The sequence below is a fragment of the Triturus cristatus genome, chromosome 3_1, assembly GCF_964204655.1.
Source record: "Triturus cristatus chromosome 3_1, aTriCri1.1, whole genome shotgun sequence".
In the NCBI taxonomy this organism is placed as follows: domain Eukaryota; kingdom Metazoa; phylum Chordata; class Amphibia; order Caudata; family Salamandridae; genus Triturus; species Triturus cristatus.
Window position 1 is genome coordinate 834,899,523 of NC_140583.1, and position 22,606 is coordinate 834,922,128.

The window sequence follows — 22,606 nt, forward strand, 5'->3', positions numbered from 1 at the left end:
CACCTAAAAACACGTAGCTCGTTACAACAAGAACGGGGGGGGAATTCGTGGCGTTTGACCTTGAGTTCAGTGCCTTTGCGGTACGAGTGTTGTAATGTTTTGTTTTGTACCAAGTGTTTTCAAGCTGACATATTTGCGCAATTTTTGTTCGAGGACAGGCACTGCATGCGAGTGCGCACGGTGTGCCAAAGAAATATGTATAGATACTGTGGCGGTGGCCTTTCAAACCCACTCATACATGACACCTTACATTATCGTCATTCACAAATACCTTCGCTTGGCAGACTGGAGAGGTCGCACCTACTGTATGGAATCTACCGATAGCTGCCATGTTAGCAATATGCCGGGCACGACTCCTACCACTGCTCCGTCCCTCCACTTAGAATTGAGAGAGATATTTGTAAAATCATATGCAGTCAGACATTCCCATTTGAATATTTGAATTTAAAGTTGTAAAGGGCGCTGAGAGGTGTGCGTGTTGGTGGGGGGCTGAATGTGGGAGGGGTGTGCGAAGGGGAAGGAAGCGCTAGCCCAGGAATCAATCGCTGCCATAATTGCTGCAATTCATTACCCGAACAAACACTGGTCCCACCTTTCCCAGGATGCAAATTTAGGGGCATATAATGTTAGCTGGAGACAAAAGCTTGTGGCTTGCTCGCGTTAATCTACAGATCAGACGATGTGAGAGTCTGCTGCCGAAGTAGCCTCCTCTGGGGATATCCTGGCTGGGATCAATCCAGACATGCAGGCAGTGACTCATGGCTGCTGCATACAAAGAGGGTCACGTGACCCGCTGCCGCCTACCAGCGGGGACCCTCTCTCCTGATAGCAGTAGAGGAGCTTGTCTCTCTGATTCACGTTTTCCCATTAGAGATCCGGAAGCATAAATCAACACCTGCGCGATGACCTCAGCTTGCCCTCGTACAAACACAAATATGCTGCAACTCACAGGCGCTCTTATTTCAGAAGGGGGACACTAGACTGCCAACAACTGTAACCTAAGTGGATGTAGTCCATATAGTTTCTTACAAAAGGTGAATACATTCAAATAATTGTCTATGGCATTGCATGTTGTTCTGCTCATTTGCCTTTATAAATTTGAATAGCACAGTGTCCTTAATCCACTTGAATTTTACTGTTTCCACCTCTGGGAAAATGCTCAGATTACCTACATGTATTTGTTGCTCAAATGTGAATTTACCTTGAATAAACAAAAGACAAGAGGTGTTTGGCAAAACAGGAACAGGTGTTTTAATCAAACTCTTTGGGCTAGGAGAGCAGTTACGGAGCAGGGGTCTGAGGACTGTCTCAAAGTACGTACAATAAATCAGAGCGCCATTATATACTTTTCTTGGAGCATTATAAAACAATTCAGCGCTTCTTTTTAGGAAGAGGAATTCGGGCCTAGTCTTGGAGTCATAATTACTTCCACCTAATAACAAATGCAGGTGAGTCTCAACCTTGTGTGGGCACAATGAGGGCCAGTGGGTAACATGTCCAGATGTCGGGCATGTGGAGCACGTGATAACTGTGAATGCTGTTTCCTGATTGGCTGAGTGTTCATAACTTCAAGGGGCATCTAACTTTACGGTGTTTTGGGAATATGTGCATCCCTCCGGCCATATTTGCTTTATCGGGGCCAATCTCCCTGGACCATTGTGGTGTTGCTTCCTATCTGTGGGACTGATCTGAGTTTTTCCTGTCCGCGCCTGCGTTCTGCTGGCTATGTGCCACTCCATCAGTGATCTGTCAATCAGCTGCCTCAGCCCTAGGTCTCAAAGCTTGCCTGACCACATATTTCAGATTCAGGTTTGATGGAGGGGTCATATCGGGTGATTTTGATGACAGTGATGTGATCTCGTTTTTATATACACATGTATCATTGCATACATCAACATCGACTTTTTCAATATTAAAATATTAGGCATTACCTCCTCGTCCATCTTCCTCACACCAGTCATTACTAGTGAGCTTGTCTCCTGTTGAAAACATCTCCAAAGACAAAATACCACGTATGCCAGTTTCCCAGCCTTCCAAGATGGCCTACTTCCTGCCTTTGGGTGCAGATATAAGGAGAAAGTAGACATCCACCACTTTCTACTTTTTATCTTCTGCATTGGAGTTCCTCTGAAGATCAGGTAAGTGTTTGTCTTAGCATTTCTGGTTTACTATGAATCCTACTATAACAGACTATGTTAACGTAGCTAATTTGAGGCCTTGCTTTAGAAGACGAATAGAGTTAGCATTTGGATCCGGCTATTGCGGATCAACTTTGAATTTGGAAGACCTGCTGTAGGGGCTCGCAGGCTGAAACACTTTTGCCGTTTCCCACGCAGGTAGATTTTCTTACCCATAGCTGGCTTTGATGGCTCAGCATACAAGGAGGCCCTGGTGCAGCATGCTCAGTTTGCCGGTGCTCTCAAAGCAGAGCTGCAGGGGTGCTTGTGATCCATTTCCTTACAGAAGACCAGCACTGTGTTTTCCGAGATATAGTTGCTGGTTAGAAAGGGTGTGTGAGCATGTTTGTGTCATTCCCTGCTCCTAGCAACTTTAAGAAGTGGGAAGTGAGTGGTTTTTCCTCAACATTCTGACTGTGGTTTTGGCAGCAATGAAGTCAAGTAAAGCAAACAAGAGAACTAAGGAGGAGGATAAAAATGATTCTCAAGAGATTCCCTCGGTGGCAGCCATTCAGAGGATGATTCAACTGGCAGTGGAGGCAGCCATTAAAAAGAGGGAAAAACCTTCTTCTCCAAATAAAAAACCTAGTTTGGAGTTGGTTTCAGATCAAGAAGATGAGGATGGAGATGAGGAGAGAAGCAGACTGGTGCAAGTCCCTGAGTTAAAGGAGGTTATGAAGCATGTTGGACAACATCTGGCTTTTCTTGACTGCACAGATGGGGGACTATGATAATTTATTTTGCCATTACCAGATGAAAAAGCCAGAATATCTTCCTCTATCGTCTTCATTCGGTAGAGTTTTAGACTCAGAATGGATAGAAATTGACAAGTCTTCTTTTCCTAGATTTTTGCCTCGAAGGGAACCAATTCAGAATTTTGGGGATGAATATCAAACAGTGGAGAAGGTAGATACCCTTATGGCGAGTCTGGCTTCCTAAGGTACCATCATATCAGTGGAAGCTAACCCACCTGATCTGGTGGACAAAAGATTTGACACAGTAGTGAAACATACATATGGGTCCGCCAACATTTCAATCAGGAATGCAGCTCACTCTTCATATACTATTCAGTCTTTATTAAAGGACTTTCAATCTTTGGTGGATCTTATAGACCAGGGAGCAGAGTAAACGGCAACACTGGCTCTTGTAGAACAACAGGTGCAATTATTGTAAGACATTTCCCATGACACCTTGAATTCGGCAGCATCCGTAGCAGGTTCAGCTACTGCTGCAAGGCATCACTTCTGGCTCCGATTGTGGAAGGCGGATGCTTCTCAAAAAGCTCTGTTGATGAAGAGTCGCTTCTCAGGTTCCAAGCTGTTTGGTTCCCAGCATGAAGAGATGGTAAAATGATTTCTTGAAAACAGATGATTACTGGCCCCAAGTAGCCCTACCTGTTGGTTCAAGGAGAGCATTTGGTCCATCTGCTCAGGGAAAGTCCAATCAGCTCAGAAAAGTCCATGGTTCAGCTTCCAGGAACTTCAGCAACAGTCCTGACTATCTAAGCAAGGAGTCATGTCCAGTAGGAGGTCAGATTTCATTTTTTCCGAAAGTCTGGAAAAGGGTTTTGTCAAATTGATTGGTCCTGGAAATTGTTGAAAAAGGTTTTCAAGTCGTACAAGAGCACATATTTTTGAAATCCTGCCTCATTCCTGCACAGGACTTGCAGTTAAGTGGCGCTAATTTCAGGACAGAAGTGGGGAGGGTGTTCCTTTCCGAGGACAGAAAGCACAAGATCCAAACAGAGATTGTTTCTTTGTTGCCAGTCTCCCCCTTTCCGTTCAAACAGTGGTTGAGGTTGCAAGGACTAATCATGCCTTCACTGGTGGTTCCTCCGTGGGCCCAGCCCGCATGTAACCTCTGATAAATCATTTGTTGAATCACTGGGATCCTGCTTCTCAGGATTTCAAGAGAAAGGTTCAGGTATACAGGAGGATCTGGGTTGGTTGATGGAGGCAGAGAACCTGAGCTGGGGTACATTTTTAGTTATTCCTCCAGGAAAGGTAGTAACTATAGATGCCAGCAACCTAGGTTGGTGTGCCACTTTGGAGGGTGCAACAGTTCTGGGGAAGTGCTTGCCTCTTCAGGCAGAGAATTCTTTGAATTGGAGAGAGCTACAAGCAGTTCATCTGGCTCTGTTAGAATGTACCCTGCAGTTATTCAACCATCATTTGCAGATCGGACAGACAACAAGGGTGGTAATGAGTTATGTCAATCATCACGGCAGGTCTCAGAGTCTCAGCTCGGTAGCCAGGGAGATTGCCACTTTGGTGGAGACCAACCTGGATTCTTTGTCAGCAATTGTGAAGCAGACAGTTTGAACGGAGTGTTTCCTCCAATGAGTGCATTGCCATTAATGAGGGAAATATTCCTTCATTTGAAGAGGTGGTTTGGCTATCCAAAGGTGGATCTGTTAGCTTCAAAGGAGGATGCTGTCCTTCCATGTTTCTGCTCAATCATTCATTGTCCAGAGGCACGGAGGATAGCTGCTGTGTCTGTCAGGTGGCCACCAGTTCTCCTTTCTGCTTTTCACCCTATTCCAATGATCCCCAGGGGGCTGCTGAAAATCAGGAATGACAGCGCTCTGGTGTTGCTGGTGATTCTGGGATGGGAGCGGCATCCCTGGTATCCTGTTTTGTTACAACTTGTTGTGGGGTCACATTGGTCAATTCTGTGATATCCGTATTCATTTGTGTGTCCGCTGCTTTCGTTGGCCGGGTTGATGTGCCTTTATCTTTAAGCATAGCAAACACAAGGAGATGATGGATGGAGTGCTGAAGTTTTCAGGCACTCACCCCCTGCCACAGATCTGGGTTGAATCCATCATCGTTCTTGAGCTCACTTCGCCACCCTAGTTCAGACACAGCTATATGCAATTTAGTATTGACCCTGTGCCTCATGGGAACAGTCCAGCCCGAACTGTCAAGCCATGTCTTCCCTAGACCAGAAACAAGCATCCTGGGACCGATTTCGGGCTAACAGCCCTCATCAGCCAGGCTAGCTTGAATTCAGTGGCAAAGTGAGCAAGGGACCCACGTCTGGGCATACCCCGCCAACTTAGGGCGAACAAAGCAAACACAAGGAGATGATGGACGGTGTGCTGAAACTTTTCAGACACTCACTCCCAGTCACAGATCTGGGTTGAATCCATCATCGTTCTTTTACTCACTTCACCACCCTAGTTCAGACACAGGTATATGCAAATCAGTCGTGACCCTGTGCCTCATGGGAACAGTCCAGCCTGAGCTGCTAAGCCATGTCTTCATGGACCGGAAACAAGATGTGCGATCCGTGCTCACTACACCACTGGATTCAAGCTAGCCTGGCTGATGAAGGGAGATGCCCTGAAACCGGTCCAAGTATGCTTGTTTCCGCTCCAGGGAGGACCTGACTTGGCAGTTCGGGCTGGACTGTTCCCACAAGGAACAGGGTCAAGACTGATTTGCATATGGCTGGGTTCAAACTGGGGTGGTGTGGTGAGCAAATGAATTATGGATTAAACCCAGATCCTTGTGACTGGGGGTGAATGTTTGCATTGTCCAGCATTCCGTCCATCAATTGTTTCTTTTGCATTAATCTTTAAGCATGGCACTTGAATGGATAAATCTGTTGGAGAACAGCTGTTCGTCCGAGGTTGTTGATGCGATTTTGATATTGACAGTCTTTCTGTAAGTGGTGTACGATGAAAGATTGCAAGCCTGTATTGGTGAATCCAATTAGGGTTTTAGATTTCCTTCAAGAAGATTTTCTTTTAGGTCCTGCAGTCTCCAGTTTGAGGGCTCAATAGGCAGCAGTGAGGACATTTAGAAGCTCTCAATAGAGGAAGTTGAGCCTTTGGTGGCAGAGTGTTAATATCTTTTTCTTTCAAAAGACCTAGAGTTCCTGTCCAGCACCCTCCTGGGATTTACCTTTGGTTTTGGAGGCTCTTCAACACTCCCTCTCTGAGCCTTTGAAATCTGTAGATCTAAAGTTTTTGACCGTTATGCTTATTTTTTGGTAGCTGTTTCACCAGCTAAGAGGTTGGGAGAATGAGGCTCTTCATTTATATCTGAATCTCTGCCTAAAATTCCTTCCCAGTTTCATTACACCATGCAAATGGCATAGCCTGTTATGGCCCCAAACCACTCAATGGAATATTAGTCTTTATTACATCTTTTGCATGGTAAGAGACGTCAGTGGAAGACATTTGTAATGCTGCCACTTGGGGCATCACCGCGTACTTTCATATGCCATTACCATCACCAGTTGGGAGTTTTTTTTTCTGATTTTGCTTTATCAGTGTTGAATGCAGCAGCAGATATGTAATATGTGAATTTAACCTTTCAGAAATGTCACAAATGTTTTATTTATTGTCATTAAAGTAGTGTATTGAGTGGCGATCTTCTCTGGAGCCATTCTTCCATATGCAGGTATTGAAGCAGATCTCTGCTCTGGTAGCAGCTCACTAATAATGACTAGGGAAGGAAGATGGACGAGGAGGTAAGGTTACTTACTGGTAATCTTCAAGTCTTTTATTTACTACTATTTATTTACTACTGTACCCCATGTTAAGTTTCATGTTAAGATTTGCTGACCTGATAATGTGGAGGCCAATTTTGTACTCAACCACATCACCTGTTGTAATTTGCTTAGGATTTAAAATTTGTAGTGCCTACATATATTTTATCTGGGCACAGTGGTCACTATGTGCTTCTATTATAATTTCACAGTTGCAAAATACAAACAAAATAAGGGCCTTTGCCTTATAGTTCTAGCATAGCTCCCAGTCCCATGCATCATAATTCTGTGGGCTGGGAAGGACAGTCCGATGAAATGATAGTTACACAATTGATGGCATAATTCAGCTTCTGGAGAACCCTCGAATGAGCTTCCACCACCTGACATGCTGAGAGGGCTGTGGGAGGAGCCAATCCCCCAGTCTGCCTCATGGTGTCTTCTTAATTGACTCGGAGCCATTGTGATCACTTTGAACTTGCCTCTGTGATTTCTGTACTACGGATCCATGTGACTGGGAAAGACCTGATTGTGCTCAGCGGTATACCTGAAGAGACATGTCATCGAGCCTCCAACTCGGGGACTGGCTGTGGTGGTGGTGAGGTGCTCTGAAAACTGCCTCCTGGAGCCTCTGCGCCACTCCACTTGGTTTTTCAAGATCTATGTCTGACCGACCTAAGGGTCTAGTGGCTGCGGAATGTTTGTTGTATGGCTGGACATAGCAGTTCATGGATGGGGCTGCTGACTTGGACCCAGGTCTGCCTGTGAGACACTTTGACCCAGCAGAGTGTCAACTTTATTGACCTCTTTGGAGAGACACCAGAGGGGTGAGGCAGCGCCACATGAGGGGTACTGAGATGAGATGGCTCTTCATTCTCCGACTTGACAGACTGTGCTGGTTGGCAAAGAGATAGGCAAACCAGGAACACCCTGTATGTACCATCCCCTACTGTAGAACCTGGGTGGCGTATCAGGTCTCAAGGACCCAGGCCCAATACATTGACCTGATTTTATAGATTTATTCATTGGTAGACACCAGAGGCATCACCTTGTGTCATGCTTGTGGAAACCAAAAGGGCTGAGCCTGATGTGCACTGACCAGTTGCTGAAGATAATAATGTGATACCCTTCTTCCTTGCTTGGCCCCCTCTATTAAGATCCTGTCATTGGATCGCACGATTTCAGATTGCACTGTTTAGACTTGGCTGACACAATTTACAAAATAACAATAGCATGGCCTACCTAAGCCGTGATTCAGGGATAACATAACTGGCCTAAAACTAAATGGGGTCTGTCTGCTTCCAAGCTTGAACCTTGAGGAACTTAGCTCACCCTTCTGGCACCAGTATCCAATCAATGCATGATCCAGTGAAAGACAAAGGCCCCCTACTGACACAGCAAACTTAGATGGACAAATGTGACAAACCTTCTCAGTGCACAGAAATGTAAAACCTGCCAGAAAGAGCTGTACTGTGAGTCAGCACATGCAACCTCCTCCACAGTCTCTACCTTGCTAGGCTTCCAGGAGTCAAGTGCATCACTTGAAGGGAAGATTGGTGAGGTTCACCAATATCTGTCCTTGATCCACCAAGTACCGCTTGACACGGTTGACCTAGTCACAGAAGCAAAGAGCGTACCTCAGTAGAGAAGGATTCTGTAAGAAAGTGCCTCTTTTTTATGATCACCCTGCAAACATTTGGACTCATGCTGCTGGTTTTTTTACTCTGAAAGTGAACTAGGAACCTGCCAACTAGGCCCCAGTGCCAGTGCTCAGACCATTACAAAGTATATGTTTAATTGATTTACACCCAATTGGCATAACTTAGCTTACTTATAAGACCCTAGTATCTGGTACCAGGGGTACCAGGACCTATAAGTTAAGTGTCCCTAATAAACTGAAGTACTGATTGTGCCACCACGAGTGTGATAAAGCAAAGCATGACTCCCAGGGTGCCATTGCAGACTGGTTCGGTGGATTTTCAAGTGATAACTCAACTTTGCCATTTCAACCATTGGTGAAGCCCAGGCCTTCTTTTTAAATATTTATAAGTCATGCCTAAGGTAGGCCCAATTAACCCTAAAAGCAGGGTGCTTTACATTAAAAAAGAGGACATGTGTTTTTGCTAATTGTGCATGAAATGACTGAAAAAACCCAAAATAGTTTTTTTCTGTAGTAAGGCTAGTAGCTTCATTGGCTAGTATTCAGTTACATGGCGACAGCTCAGCGATACTAACTCCCAAATAAGACTACTAAATCTGATACTTCAATATATCAAAAGAATTGTTGCATTATACCCAACTTGTTGACAAGTCAAATTTGATGTAACAATTTTATAAATAGCAACTTTAAAAGTTGCCACTTTGTTTCCAAAGTTTAACAGTAGCCAGTTTATGTTGCACACAGCTGCTGTACTTGAGGCAGGCTGCTGCCCTCATGGAAAGAGATGAGAATTACTCTCAGGAAGAGGAACAAAACACCTGCTGAGAGAAAATGAGTGGCCTCTTCCTGGTGGGATGGCCAGAGTGGGTATCAGCCCAAACAGAGAGCTTCAAAGGGGAAGCCATCTTTGAAAGGCAAATGGTAGTCACACTATGTGAGGGCTGTTCTTCTGATTAGGCATCTTGGGCAGAGAGGGAAAAGCCATTGTCAAACTGTCTTTTCAAGGGGAGTGCAGTCCCCTGTTACACAAACCTGTGGATTGGGCTAGTGAGCTACTCCATACTGAGAGAAGGGTCTTGCCATGTTGGCAGTTGGCAAAATAGTGCACCATTGGATAGCTAGATTCCACACTTCACAGAAAGTGGTCATTAGGCAGGAGGGAGCCTAACAGCCCACTGGGTAGTTAGTTGCCCCCACACCCCTAGGCTCATAGCAGGCATAAAAGTGGCACTCCGGGCACCCTAACCTCAGATTACACCTGTCTTGGAGAAGAGACTGAAGAAGGACTGCCCTGCTGCTCCTTGGAACCAGCATAGACAGGCTGCACCAGAGACTGGACTGTACTTGCTGCACCTGAGGACTGGTGAAGAGAGGACTGTGCCTCGTATGCCCCACTCATGGAGAAGTTGTCTACAAGGACCAGACAGCAGTAACTCCAAGAGACTCCCTGTTACAAGCACAGGGACACAAAAAATGGATTCCAGCAAAAAGGCAAAAATCCCAGGGCTACCACGCAGAAAATCAGATTTTCTATAAAATGGGGCTTTACAAGACTCTTGCGCCGCTGGTGCGTCACTTTTTCCAATATTAAAAGTGACGTACCGGTGGCGCACTGGCCTTGTAAATACGCCTCTATGTATGTGGCATTTCTAAAGCACAAACCTTGCCAAAAACAGCAGAGAGCTGTATCACATTCAAATTTAAATTGAATGAAGATTAGCAAAGGTAACTGGTTTGTGGACTGTTAATGCATTGCTATGTTGTGTTCTTTAAAGAGGTGTGTCTTCAGCTCTTTCCTAAATTGGGACATCTTTGGGGTGCTCTTGATTGATGGATAATGGGATGTTATTCAAGATCCTGGGTGCATTGATAGAAAAGGCCTGCTTCCTTAATTTTTCTATTTTACACTTCTCATTCTGCGGTCTAAGGAAATCTTGGCTGTAAGATATGCAGAAAACCACTAGCGATAATGAGCTTGTCTGAAAGTGCTGGTTGTGATGGCTTTGTAAATGATGCAGTTGATTTTGAAGCTGATGCAGAACAGAAAAGTGTTGCGGGGATTCTGCACATACACATAGCTATCCACAGGATAACAGGATATCAGTGTATAGGGGTTGTACCTTCCTACCACCTTAGTACCCAAAATCCACAAACCGACTAGCTATAGTGTCTCATTCATTCTCTTACATAATCACTAGGCCTGGGCAAAAATTTCGTTCCGTTCGCGGAAATTGCGATAATTTGACATTTTTGCGTTCCGCGGAAAGCGCGAAAATGTCAAAAATTCCGGTTTCCGCAGCTTGGCGATAATTTGTTTCTTGCTCGCGCTGTAAAATGATACATTCTTGCGCGCGCGCGATCGCCTTACCTGAATCCCTGCGTTCGCCGACAAGTTTTCTTGATCCGGTCGCGTTCTCCATGAGATGTTGTATTGTTTTTAGCCATTTGCGCTGTCTCGCGACAGTTCGCGCCCGCAGTGACGTCATGCGTCGCGCGATCACGTCTTTCTTCTCGCGATCATGCACCGCGAGAACAACTCAAAACAAGATGGCCGCGCCCGCAAGCAACCACATGGGTAAGTTGGCGACCCGCAACCATGCAGAAAATCTCGCGAACATGCCGGAAAAAAACTTCCGCATCTTCGCGATATTTCTGCTTGTTTGCGATAATTTTAAACATTCTCGCGATAATTTGCGAAGGTTAATTCCGCAAATTCCGCCCACCCCTAATAATCACAAAGCTACAAATGGTTAGACAACAAAGAACACAACACTCCTGACTCTCTCAGGAATCGCGTAGCAAGATGTACCCTTTCGCTCACTCACTCAAACTTGTCCGCAATAAGAATTGTCAGAGTCACGGTTATTTCAAAATGTTTTTTTTAACTATCGTGCTCTATAATGCAGTATATGAGCCACTACCAGCAGCAAATTACATAAATCCAAAACAGTTAGCATTGTTACAATACCATAGAATATAAAGGGTGATGTCATCATATACAGATGGAGGAAAAAGGACTATAAGGCCTAACCACCCTCCCCTTGGTAAGTGGAAGTTTATTATATTAAGGAAGGTCTCAGGGCTTTGTCAGCAGACCCCATACCTTTGAGCCTAGATGGAAGTTTTACATCATAGGAATAGCATAGCTCTTCTCCACGGAAAGGTCTATCTCCAAGTGTATGTTTGAACAACATGCATCCCCGTAATATCAAAGCACGAGTCTTCAGCAGTGCAGCTGTGTTAGCATGTTTTGTCTAGGTGCTAGGGTCTGACCAGAACAGAATAACAAGGGGCATTGTTTACCGACCTTGTGCATCGTGTTCAGACTAAACTCCAGGAACAGGCAGAGAACGTAGAAACCAGACAGTTCTTATGTGAAAGGCACAAACACAGTCTTGCAAAATAAAGTCATGTGGTAACATGCGCAAAAGCAGCATCATGGCAGCAGAGCTCATGCTAACTTAGCAATGTCGACAATGACCCCAACGGCCACATGACAAAAGGGAGCCAATGGAGTTCCATTAGGATGGGGGTGATGTAATAACATTTCTGTAGGACCTGGATGAGATATCTTGCGGTGTGTAGGATACCCTTAAATGATGCCAGTATGGAGTCTGGGAGACCATGTAGCAGGGTGTTACCAGCATCCAAATACATCACAAGCCACAGTTCAGCCCACGTCAAAGTGCCTGTTCACGGGTAAGGTAATGTTTATGGCACTACATTCCAGTAGAAATCATTGTTAGAGTACAGCGGTGTATAATCAGCATCAACATCAGCACAAGAGACTGGTGGTGAAATTAAATTGCAGGATGACAGGCTTTAAACAACAGGAGGGCAGCCAAGACTATGAGTGTACTCTTGTTAAGCACTGAAGGTAAGTGTTGGTCAGGCTGTATTCCATAATTTCAAAATGGAGAGAAAAAATTGTATAGGTAAGCACCCGGTGTGGTGAGTGAGTGACTGCACAAGTGCAGGGCAGTGTGAGCGGAGTGGAGCGGTGGAGAAACCTGAAATGTGGCGCGTGCATTGACTGCACAAGCACCATTCATCATTCCTGCGTGTGGCGCAACAAACCATGAGCAGGAGGAACAGAACTGCGAATGCCTGAGAGCATGCCGCGGAGTATGCCAGGAGAAGAGGTTTGCACCCGAGCTGTGAGAGGAGCACGTCATAGGAAGATGACTCAGGGCTACAGGATGAGTGAGGGCTGCAGGAGGCGTGCTGATAAGTATTGCTGGTAGTACTGAATTCTGCATTTCCCGGTGTATCAGGCTGAAGGAAAAACTTACAGTTCAGGTGCTGTTGCTTGCTTTAGTGTCTGTTCATGTGGAGCAGAAAGGAAGTGCTTGCAGTCAGGTGGCAGGTGACTTGTAAACAGGAAGTTTCTTAGAAAGAAAAAGACTAGACTGCAGAAGCACACCAGGAAGTGAGGAACAATGAGAGAGTTGCTATTGCAAAGACTACCAGCATTATTTGTAACACGACTATGCCCGGGTAGTACACTCCACTCCTCTTGCAGAGTTTGCATAATTTAGGAGCTCTGAAGAAGAGCGCAAAGTTCCTGAATTACACCTTTCCGGGTGCGAAGCAGAGTTTTTTTTCCTTTCACGTGTTGGAGATTTGTTTTGGAGCTCACGACAAGATAATTTCGGGTCGCTAGCGAGTTTGTGCAACACTTTGCACACGCTCACATGGCTTCTGGCCACTATGGGGCCTCTGTAGTGGCGATTATGAACGCATTGCTTGTGCAGTTTTTGTGCTCGAGAAGCAGCTGAGAGGCTTTTGAAGTGGATTTTCTTCTCCAACAGGACGTTGGAGTTGTGTTTTTGTGCAAGAAGCCTATTTTGTTTTCCTTCTTTTTTCCAACTACATAGAGGGCATGCACCAGTATTTATTTGTACTTATATTGAAATTTTCGAAGTTATTGTGGTGGGAGGCCTGCATTTTTTCTATATGGGCCTAGTTATATATTTGCATTTAATTTTTCTTCTTTGTAAAGGAACAATGCTGCACAGTTTAGTACATTTTCTCCATGTTTGTTAAATTTGCAATATTTATTTATTTTACTATGTGGCCTAAACTTCCAAGGGGCCATCTAGTAGTCCCAGGCCAGTGCTAGTCATAGGTACATGAAACAACTGGATATGTGGTATATGTTGTTGTGGTATATGGTGTTTTAAATGGGGAACAGTCGGAACACCGCTGTCTGAACCACAAGTCTTTTGACTCCACAAGCCCTACTATGCATGCCTTTACCACTCATATGCCTGAACCATACAATTGCGTGGTTAAGGCAATGCGTGGTAGAACTTGCAGATGGACGGAAGCAGGAAGAGATTACGGTGAGGTATGTGGGGCTTGGGGGTCAGTCGGGGCACTTTGGTGAGCTGGGGTCGATGTTGTTTTGTGGACTGGGGGTGGGTTGGGGTTGTTTTGTGGGCTGGGGGTGAGTCGGGGTTGTTTTGAGTGGGGCTGGGGGGTGGGTCGGGGTACTTTTGTAGGCTGAGGGGGTTCAGGTTATTTAAAGTTGAACCAGGGGTGGGATATGGTACTTTTATGGCCTGGGTGTTGGGGTTGTATTGTGGGCTGGGGGTAGGTCGGGAATGTTTTTTGGGCTGGGGGTGGGTCGGACATGTTTGGTAGGCTGGGGATAGGTCATGGGTAGTGTAGCTACTGATGGATGGAAGCAAGAAGAGGTCCGCGGTGAGGTGAGTGGGGCTGGGGGGTGAGTCGGGTAGTTTTGTGGGCTGGGGTCAGGGTAGTTTTGTGGGCTGGGGGGTGGTCGGGGTAGTTTTGTGGCCTGAGGGGTTGTGGTAGTTTTCTGTGCTGGGGGTCGGTCAGGGGCAGTTTTCTGCGCTGGGGATTGGTCAGGGGCAGTTTCTGGGATGGGGGAATTGGGCTAGTCTTCAGGGCTGGAGGTTGGAGGTAGTTTTGGTAGTTTTTAGGGCTGTAGGATTGGGGTTAGTTTTCAGGGCTGGGGGTTTAGGGCTAGTTGTGAGGGCTAGGGGGTGGAATAGGTTTTCAGGGCTGGGGTCATGGGTAGTTTCAAGGGCTGAGGGTCAGAGTAGTTTTTAAGGCTGGGGAAGTGTTGAGGTAGTTTTTTAAATTAGGGGTTAGGGTATTAGGCCTCAGGGCAGGGGGAGGGGAAAGGGTAGTCTGGGTAGCTTTTAGGGCATAGGGGAGCATTGGCAGATTTTAGGGCTGGGCTAGGGCTGGCCAGGGTCAGGTTAAAGAACAGGGTTGAAGGATATGGTTTAAGGCATTAGGACAGGGGGAGGACACAGCTTGGGGGTTGGGAGGGGGTAGGGGTATTTGCACCTCAGGGCAGGTGGGAGCGGGGGAGTTTGTACCCTAGAGTGATGGGGAGGGGGTGACGACCTTAGCCACGCATACCCTTTTACCATGCATGGCTTTTCCATAAAAATTCATGGTAAAGGCATTCATGGTAAAGCAATGTGTGGTTAAGACACAGTAGTTATTCAGACCGTGTGATTTAGGCATGCCGGTTTGTGGAACTCTTTGTTCCATCATGCAACCATTTTAAAACACTATTTGTGGCAAGGATGGAATTGGATTGCATTAAAAATTAGTTTTTTTATATTTCACATTTTTTGTGTACAAAATGTGTAAATATGGGGTAAAATTTGATGCTTTGGGAGGATGTAAAATATTTATAGCTCAGTTCATTTTCTTTTCTGGTATTGCTGAATTAATAGTAGTGTTTGCTTCAGTGTCACCATGCATCCTTTGTCTGGCCAGTGTGTGTGTATGTTTGCCATAGGCTATCATTGATTTATCTTTGTTCTCCATGCCATGTGGCTGGGATCCATGTTCTCTTTATTCCCCATGCCTCCTTGCTCAGTGTTGGTGTATGACCATGTGCCACCGGCTGGCAGCATTTTGTGCGTCCAACCAATGTGCTTTTGCCATAGGCTTTCATGTGTTCTTTGTTCCCCATGCCTCCTTGCTCGGTGTTGTTGTTTGACCATGTGGCAGTGGCTGACAGCCATTCTGTGTGTCCAGCCAGCTTGCGTTTGCCTTAGGCTTGCATGTGTTCTTCGTTCCCCATACCTCCTTGCTCAGTGTTGTTGTTTGAACATGGAGCACTGGCTGGCGGCCATTTTGTGCATCCAGCTAGTGTGCCTTTGTCATAGGCTTGCATGAGTTCTTTGTTTCCCATGGCTCCTTGCTCAGTGTTGTTTGACTGTGCAGCACTGGCTGGCAGCCACTTTTTGCGTCCATCCAGTGTGCCCTTGCTTTAGACTTGCATGGATAGATGTGAGAAATCAGTTTAATAATAAGCTTGAGGATCATTGTAATATGTATATTAAGAATATCATTTTGATAAAGAGTGCTTATAATCTTACATGCATTTTTTGTATTTTTTTTATTTTGCTCCTCCAATAGGTTTCTTCTCAACCTCCCATTTAAAAATCGGCAATTAAAGATTTATTTTGAAATTATAATTTTTGTTTTATCTTTTTAAATTTTTTATTTAATTTTTATTCTTTAATTAATTGTTTTTAAATTTCACTTATTTAAAAAAAATTTTTTTTAATTGTTTTGTTAATTTGTAATTTTTTGTAATGTAAAATTAGTTTTTGCTTATATATTTTTTCCTCTTTTGCATCAGCCATACATCCACCATAGACACACAGCTTCACAACAGCATTCCGTTTTTTTAGTCATGTATTTCCATTTCCTCCTAAACACCCTGGCTGTGATGCACTTTATACACATCAGCATCATTCATTTGTGTATGATGATTATTCAATTTCCCCCTGGACCAATTTTGCCTGCCATCGGCGTGCACTAACACCCATTTTTTAGAAGATGACTATTCCAGGCATTTACCCATGCAGTTCCCTGAGTGCCACAGGTGTCTCCTTTACAATATATGGTCATAAAGGAAAGAGCTCTATCATTCTGTATATTGTGTGTTATTCTGATAGGGAATTACATTTTATGATATGGTGATGTGGTTTGACTTTAAAGTGGTTATTATTATCTAAGTAAGTGACCATACTAATATTGCCTTTGTCTGTACCCTACTAATTCAAACTACAACAAAGCCATGATGTTTCACATTAAATGTTTTTCTTGCTTGTTTGCTTTTAGGTGAGCCTGGGCGGAGCGGCACAACGCGGAGGGCCACGGAGTTGGGGACCAACTCTGTGGAAAGGGGAAACTCCACTCCGCTCTTCCCCCCGCCTCCACCCCCCCTAGGAAGAATTACATTAAATATACATTTAAGGAAAAAAAATAAACACTTACCTTGACTGCGGCGTCCCCGGGCTACCGTCCTCCTCTTCCTCGGTTTCGTGATGATATGCGCATGTGAGTATGCCAGCGTATGCGCATTTCTCACAAAGAATGCGCGGGCGCGCACGCATGCACAGATTATCGTGAAACCAAGGAAGAGGGGGACGGTGGCCCGGGGACACCGCAGTCAAGGTAAGTGTTTATGTTTTTACCGTTAATGTATATTTAATGTAATTCTTTCTCGGGGGAGTGGAGGTGGGGACTGGGCAACTCCGATCTGCCGCCGGCGGTGCCGAGTTGTGCCTACTCCGCTTTCTCCGTGAAACACAGAGTAGGCACAACTCTGCACACTCTGCGGGCGGGGCTCTCCGCTCACGGTTACTTTTAGGTGCACAAGAGAAGTCACATCACCCGCAGTACTGCCAAACAGAAGGCCTGTGCATTCACATGTCAGTCCTCCAACCTTTTCCGCTTGTGCAGCTCAGTGCAACTTCCAACTGAGAGTTTTAAGATGGCGCCATAGAAAAATGCTTCCAAGAAAGTGGTCAGTGAGAAGAAGCAGCTTCCCACCAGTGGCATGTCACCTCAAACCTTTTTTGAACCACCTCTTTTTGTGCCTGCCATACCAGTCCCCGAGGAGCAAGCTGAGATCTGCACTCTCACATTATTAGCAGCACCCAAACCTAAGCTCAAGACCATGTCTGTCAGTGAGGCGGCCAGTGCAATCCTTGCAATCTTGGCGATGCCAACGAGCAGTGACACTGAATTTGATTTGTCCCTTTTGCAAAGTAGAACCCAATCATTTCAGGAAACAGAGTAAAGTGGACAGCAGCCACAGCCAGCAAAAGTACATCTTCCTAAAGTTGTTGGAGCAGAACAGGAGGTTGAGCTTCTTTCCGAGCAAGAACTTCCTCTTTCAGACTCATTGGCTCTCAAATCTCCAGCAAGGAAAAGGAAGGGTACTACTCTACCATCTTCGCCAAGCACCACTTCTGGTGATGAGGCAAGGGACATGGAGTGGATCCCAGCAGAGTCCAAGAGACGCCAGGGGAGGCAAGGGAAAAGAAAAGTTCCTGAAAGCCTTAGAACTATGGAAGGAGATGATGATGAGGAGGATGACGACGAGGAGACACTCATTATAGAAGGTGACACAAAGGAGTCTGACATTGCTATTCAACCTGCTCCAAGGGATATGGCAAAGGTAGCACTGCCAGCTCACATATTTGCTAAGCCCCAACAGAGACCTGCAATGGTAACCACTAACTCAGCAGAAGTATACCCTGCAAAGAGGCAATCTACAACACACCCAACTAACTCCAATTCCTCTTCAGGCTTTGCCAGTGGCACAATAAAAAAGTACTCATCCCCAGTTTGGCACTTTTTTACAGCTAGCAAAGAGGGGGAGCACATTGCAGTATGCACCATTTGGCACACAAATGTTCGTCGAGGTAAGCCTTGTACACATTAGGGTGCTGGAGGCCAAACTACCCATATAAAAAAAAACATGCAATCAAGTGGGAGGAGCACCTTAAAAGAATTGCTGAACCTGGTTATGGTGGGGAGGAGAGCTGGAGAACATTAGTTACAGGTCCAATCATGGTGGGAGCTGATGATGAGGAAGAAGAGGATGACATCCTCACGCAAAGCAGCCCTGTCCCCAGCAGTGCATCAGCAGAATCACCCACCTCAGTGACTTCACAATGTCACAAGACTCGGAGTCAGCTGGAGACACGATGGCATACAGTGACTAAACCACTATGAGATGCACTGAGTCTACTACCACTTACTTCTCACCTGCGTCAGTGGCCCCAGAAAATACAGGCTACTCTTATGGGCATGTTCAGGCAGGAGGGGCCCTATGACTGCAACCACCCAATGGCACATTTGCACAATGGGAAGCTGACAAATATGTTAGCGCTGGACCGCCTCCCTTTTTTCTTCTGTGGAAGGAGTGGATTCTTAGAATTTGTGGCATCCATACGCCTGAAATGGAAGGTTCCAAGCCAGACCTATTTTGCCAGAGTTGCTGTTCCAGCACTGTGCTGCAATTAGTTGGACAAGCTGTACAGCAAAGTGTTGTTCCCACTATCCACCAGATGACAGACATGTGGACCAGTTTTCAGGTGACTGATTACATGTACATGAATGCACACTGAATCTCTTTTGCGGGTGTACAGCAAAAGATATCTACAGATCTTGGCCCTGAAGAAAGTTTTAAGAGCATTAGGTGGTATGCAAAAGTGGCCAAGTTCACCATGGAGAAATCACATATAGCTGTAAACTTCTTGGATGAATTTAAATGCAAGGTGTATGAATGACTACAACCCAGAGGTCTCAGAATTGGATTTATTGCCATGGACAATGGCAGTAACATAGTCAAAGCCATGTCAGACGGTAGCTATTTCAGGGTCTTGTGCAGGGCTTAATTTGTAAAATATGAAGTGCAGGTGCTCAAGTATTGGTCAGAGCGACACCTACTTTTCCCTGGCCCCACCCACATCCTCCACTGGCTCTACCCACTTACTCTATTGGCTCCACCCACTTCCTCAACTGGCACTGCTAAAAGTCAGACGTAATACCCGATCTGAATTTCAGCAAGGGAGCCTTGCTCATAGTAAGGTTTTGATAGCAGGTTCCCATCCCCTGTGAACATTTTGAAAAAGATTACATCAAAGTGCATTTAAAGCACATATTTGGAATTTATTAGCTAAAGTTAGTACACAGAAGGACCAGTGCAAAAAACAACTTGTGCACTGAGAGTCCAGGACAAAAACAACTTGTGCAGTGGCAGTCCAGTGCAAAAACAACTTCTTTATGGCATCCAGTGATAAAACAACGTTGACACAGAAAGAAACATGTACATAAACATTTTTACAACTTGTGTCTGACAGTCTAGTACTAAAACAACATTTACACAGAAAGAAACATGCATAAAACAATATTTTTACTGACAGTCCAGTGCAAAAACAACTTGTATCTGACAGTCTAGTACTAAAACAAAGTTTACACAGGAATACCAGTGTAAAAACAACATTTGCACGGACAGTCCACTACAAAAACAACGTTCAAACATGAAGACCAGTGTAAAAACATCTGCACTTGCAGTTCATTGCAAAAACAACTTTAGTGCTGACAGCCAAGTGCTAAAGCAACATTTGCACTGACAGTTCAGTACTAAAACGACATTTACACAAAACACCAGTGTAAAAACATTTTTTTCCACCGAAGAACCAGTCCAAAAACAACGTTTAGACAGAAAGAGCAGTGTAAAAACAACATAGTCACTGACAGTCCAGTGCAAAAGTAAAATTTGCATTGACTGTACATTGCAGAAACAAACACCTGCAGTGGTCCAAGCGTGGGCAGCACTTACTCTAACCGACTGGCACAAACAACAGCTCCTCTTACCAACTTCTATAAAAACAACAACCTTGAGCCAGCATTTTATTTACAATGTTTTAGCAGCAGTTGGTTTGTGCAAAAGTGCCCTGAATCAGTGAAAATGTTGTTTTATCTGACCCCCGTGTTCAGTCTTTTCAGGAACAGCCTCAGGAACTACATTTCGTTTGGGGCACAGTCAAAGCTGGCAATGTGTGTGCCCAGGAGGCCCAGTGATGCATTGGCAAGGGTGATGTGTGAACTCCCCCCGCCTGGACCAGCTAATGGCCCCTGCAAGTGAGAATTAGGCTGTGCGATTGTAAAAGAAGTGGCACGTGGCAGGGGATTGTGTACTCTGTGGGCACCATTTATCTGAAGAGGAGCCAGAGTGTCACAAAATATGGGAAGCTGGCCTTGGCAAGCAGAATGGGGCTAAGCTCACACCACAGTCACTGGATATCCTTGGTAACTCCCCGGGACATCCAGAGTCGCTGCGGGCCGTTTCCCAGTGCTTTGGCGTCTGCTGGCGCTATTTTCCCCTCTCACCTACAGCTAAACCTCACTGACTGACAGGAGAGTGGTAGACAATGGTCACAAATGAGCATATCGTTCCTCAAATGCAGTGGATTATGGGTCAGGCTAGCAGATGACTTTACGTCACCCAGGACACGGAGCCGTAGTTTTCACTCCACAATCCAGTGCATTCTGGGAGTTGTGGTTCACGTTCGTTGATCTACTCGAACTTCACAGCTGGAAACAATGGATCGTCAAAGAAACATCCCAGTGTGCAGAACTGGGTCCTTGGCAAGATAAACTTATGATTTTTTAACGATACATACGCAGCGATGCCAACCTTCAGTTCTCTCAAAACAATGTGACAAATGCACTTTAAACTGCCTCTCGGTATCTCGTTTACCGTTTCGAATATTACATTCTGAGGAAGTAATAACAGATGAATACATGTCAGTTTGGCAAGATAAATGAGAACCAGGCGGTTCTCTTCTGCACCCACAAGAGTTCATCAAATTCAAAGGCCTACTCGTATCCTGTAAACTGTTTCCTACTGGAAATGAATGGGGAGCTGCTCAGTCTATCTCAAGGTTACGGTGCATGTGAGGCAGCCCCCAATTTGTTGCAGAGTAGGCCGCGCAGCTATTATCCGGGGTTAAAGAAAGTTAAAGGCAGGCCCTGCACAGCCCCTGCCCTTCTTCCAGCCATCTCCTCCTGGCCCCGGGCCAGGTAGTGGAATTGTACTTGCAGTTGCATGCAGTACCCAGCACCGGAGGCATGATTGCTCAGGGCAGGCCTTGGACTCGTCCCTCGGTGGTTCACTTACTTCACATTTCACTTCATGCGTATAAAGTGAAATGCGAAGTGAACAACCTAGTGACGAGTCCAAGGCTTGCCCTGAGCAATTATGCCTCCGGCGCCAGGCACGAGGCACCAGACCAGTACAATGCCACTGCCCGGCCCAGGGCAGGAGAAGGCTGGAAGGAGGGCAGGGGCCGGTGCTCTGCAGGGCCGCCCGGCTACGCAGCCCGTTTACTTAACCTTAACCCGGGCCGGACTTCATGTGGAGCTGGAGCAAGCACGCCGACGCCGGTGACTGTCACGTGATGCCACCCACAAGTCCACGCCACGGCCCACCAAAAAAAACTGCTTTGGTAATGTAATGGCTTATGGCTGTTACTTACCGATACTGCCCTGGTGGTGGAGGGCGGGCGGCCACTGGTATGACTGCCTTCAGTTATATTAGATAGGCGGTCTAGGCCAAGCTGCAGTGCCTGCTGTAAAACAGCTTCTGGCTAACCACATCCACTCAGTACTGCCTCAACCTCTGATAACTCGTGCTCGTGGTGGGGGCGGGTGCGTGCAGGGCGTGGCATTTAAAAAAAAATCTAAATACATTGAGTTGGACGGTCTGGACACTGGACCAGTATGTGACACGAGTTAGAAGTGAGGTCATTTAATTTTATTTACTGTCTAGTCTGAGGCTACGCACGCAGCACGCGTATGTATGCCACATTCACATTGCCATATGCGTGCAGTCAGAGTTGCAGATGCCTGGTGTTACAGTAGACCTGGCCCTCATAAATAAGTGCTGGTGCTAAGCACCGGAAAGCACCGGCACAAATTAAGCACTGGTCTTGTGTTTGTCCCATTGCATCAACCTGATGGTGCAATACTTTCTCAAAAGAAGACATAGTCAGCAACATACTGACCACCTGCTGAAGAATCTGCACTATTATCAGTCATTCTTTTAAAGCCTAGAAGCAGTTGCAGAGTATTCAGCATTCTAATATAGCACCAGTTAAAGCCCTGATACAGGAGGTGCCCCCGCTGTGGAACTCAACCTATTACATGTTGCAACGTCTGTTTGAGCTGTGCAAACAGATCAATGACTGTGTTATTCAAAGAGGAGGGGATGCAGTTGGGAAAACTATGACCATGGATGTGAACAAATAGGGCCTAGTCAAATGTCTGACACATGCTACTCCCATTCGAGGGTTTCATGAGGAAAGTTAGCAAGGAGGACAGTATGGTGGGCCAAGCTATCCCTTTATTGTATCTGCTACAGGACCAGCTAAAGAAGGTGTCTGAAAGGCTCACCCCTACAGGTGTGAACAAAAAC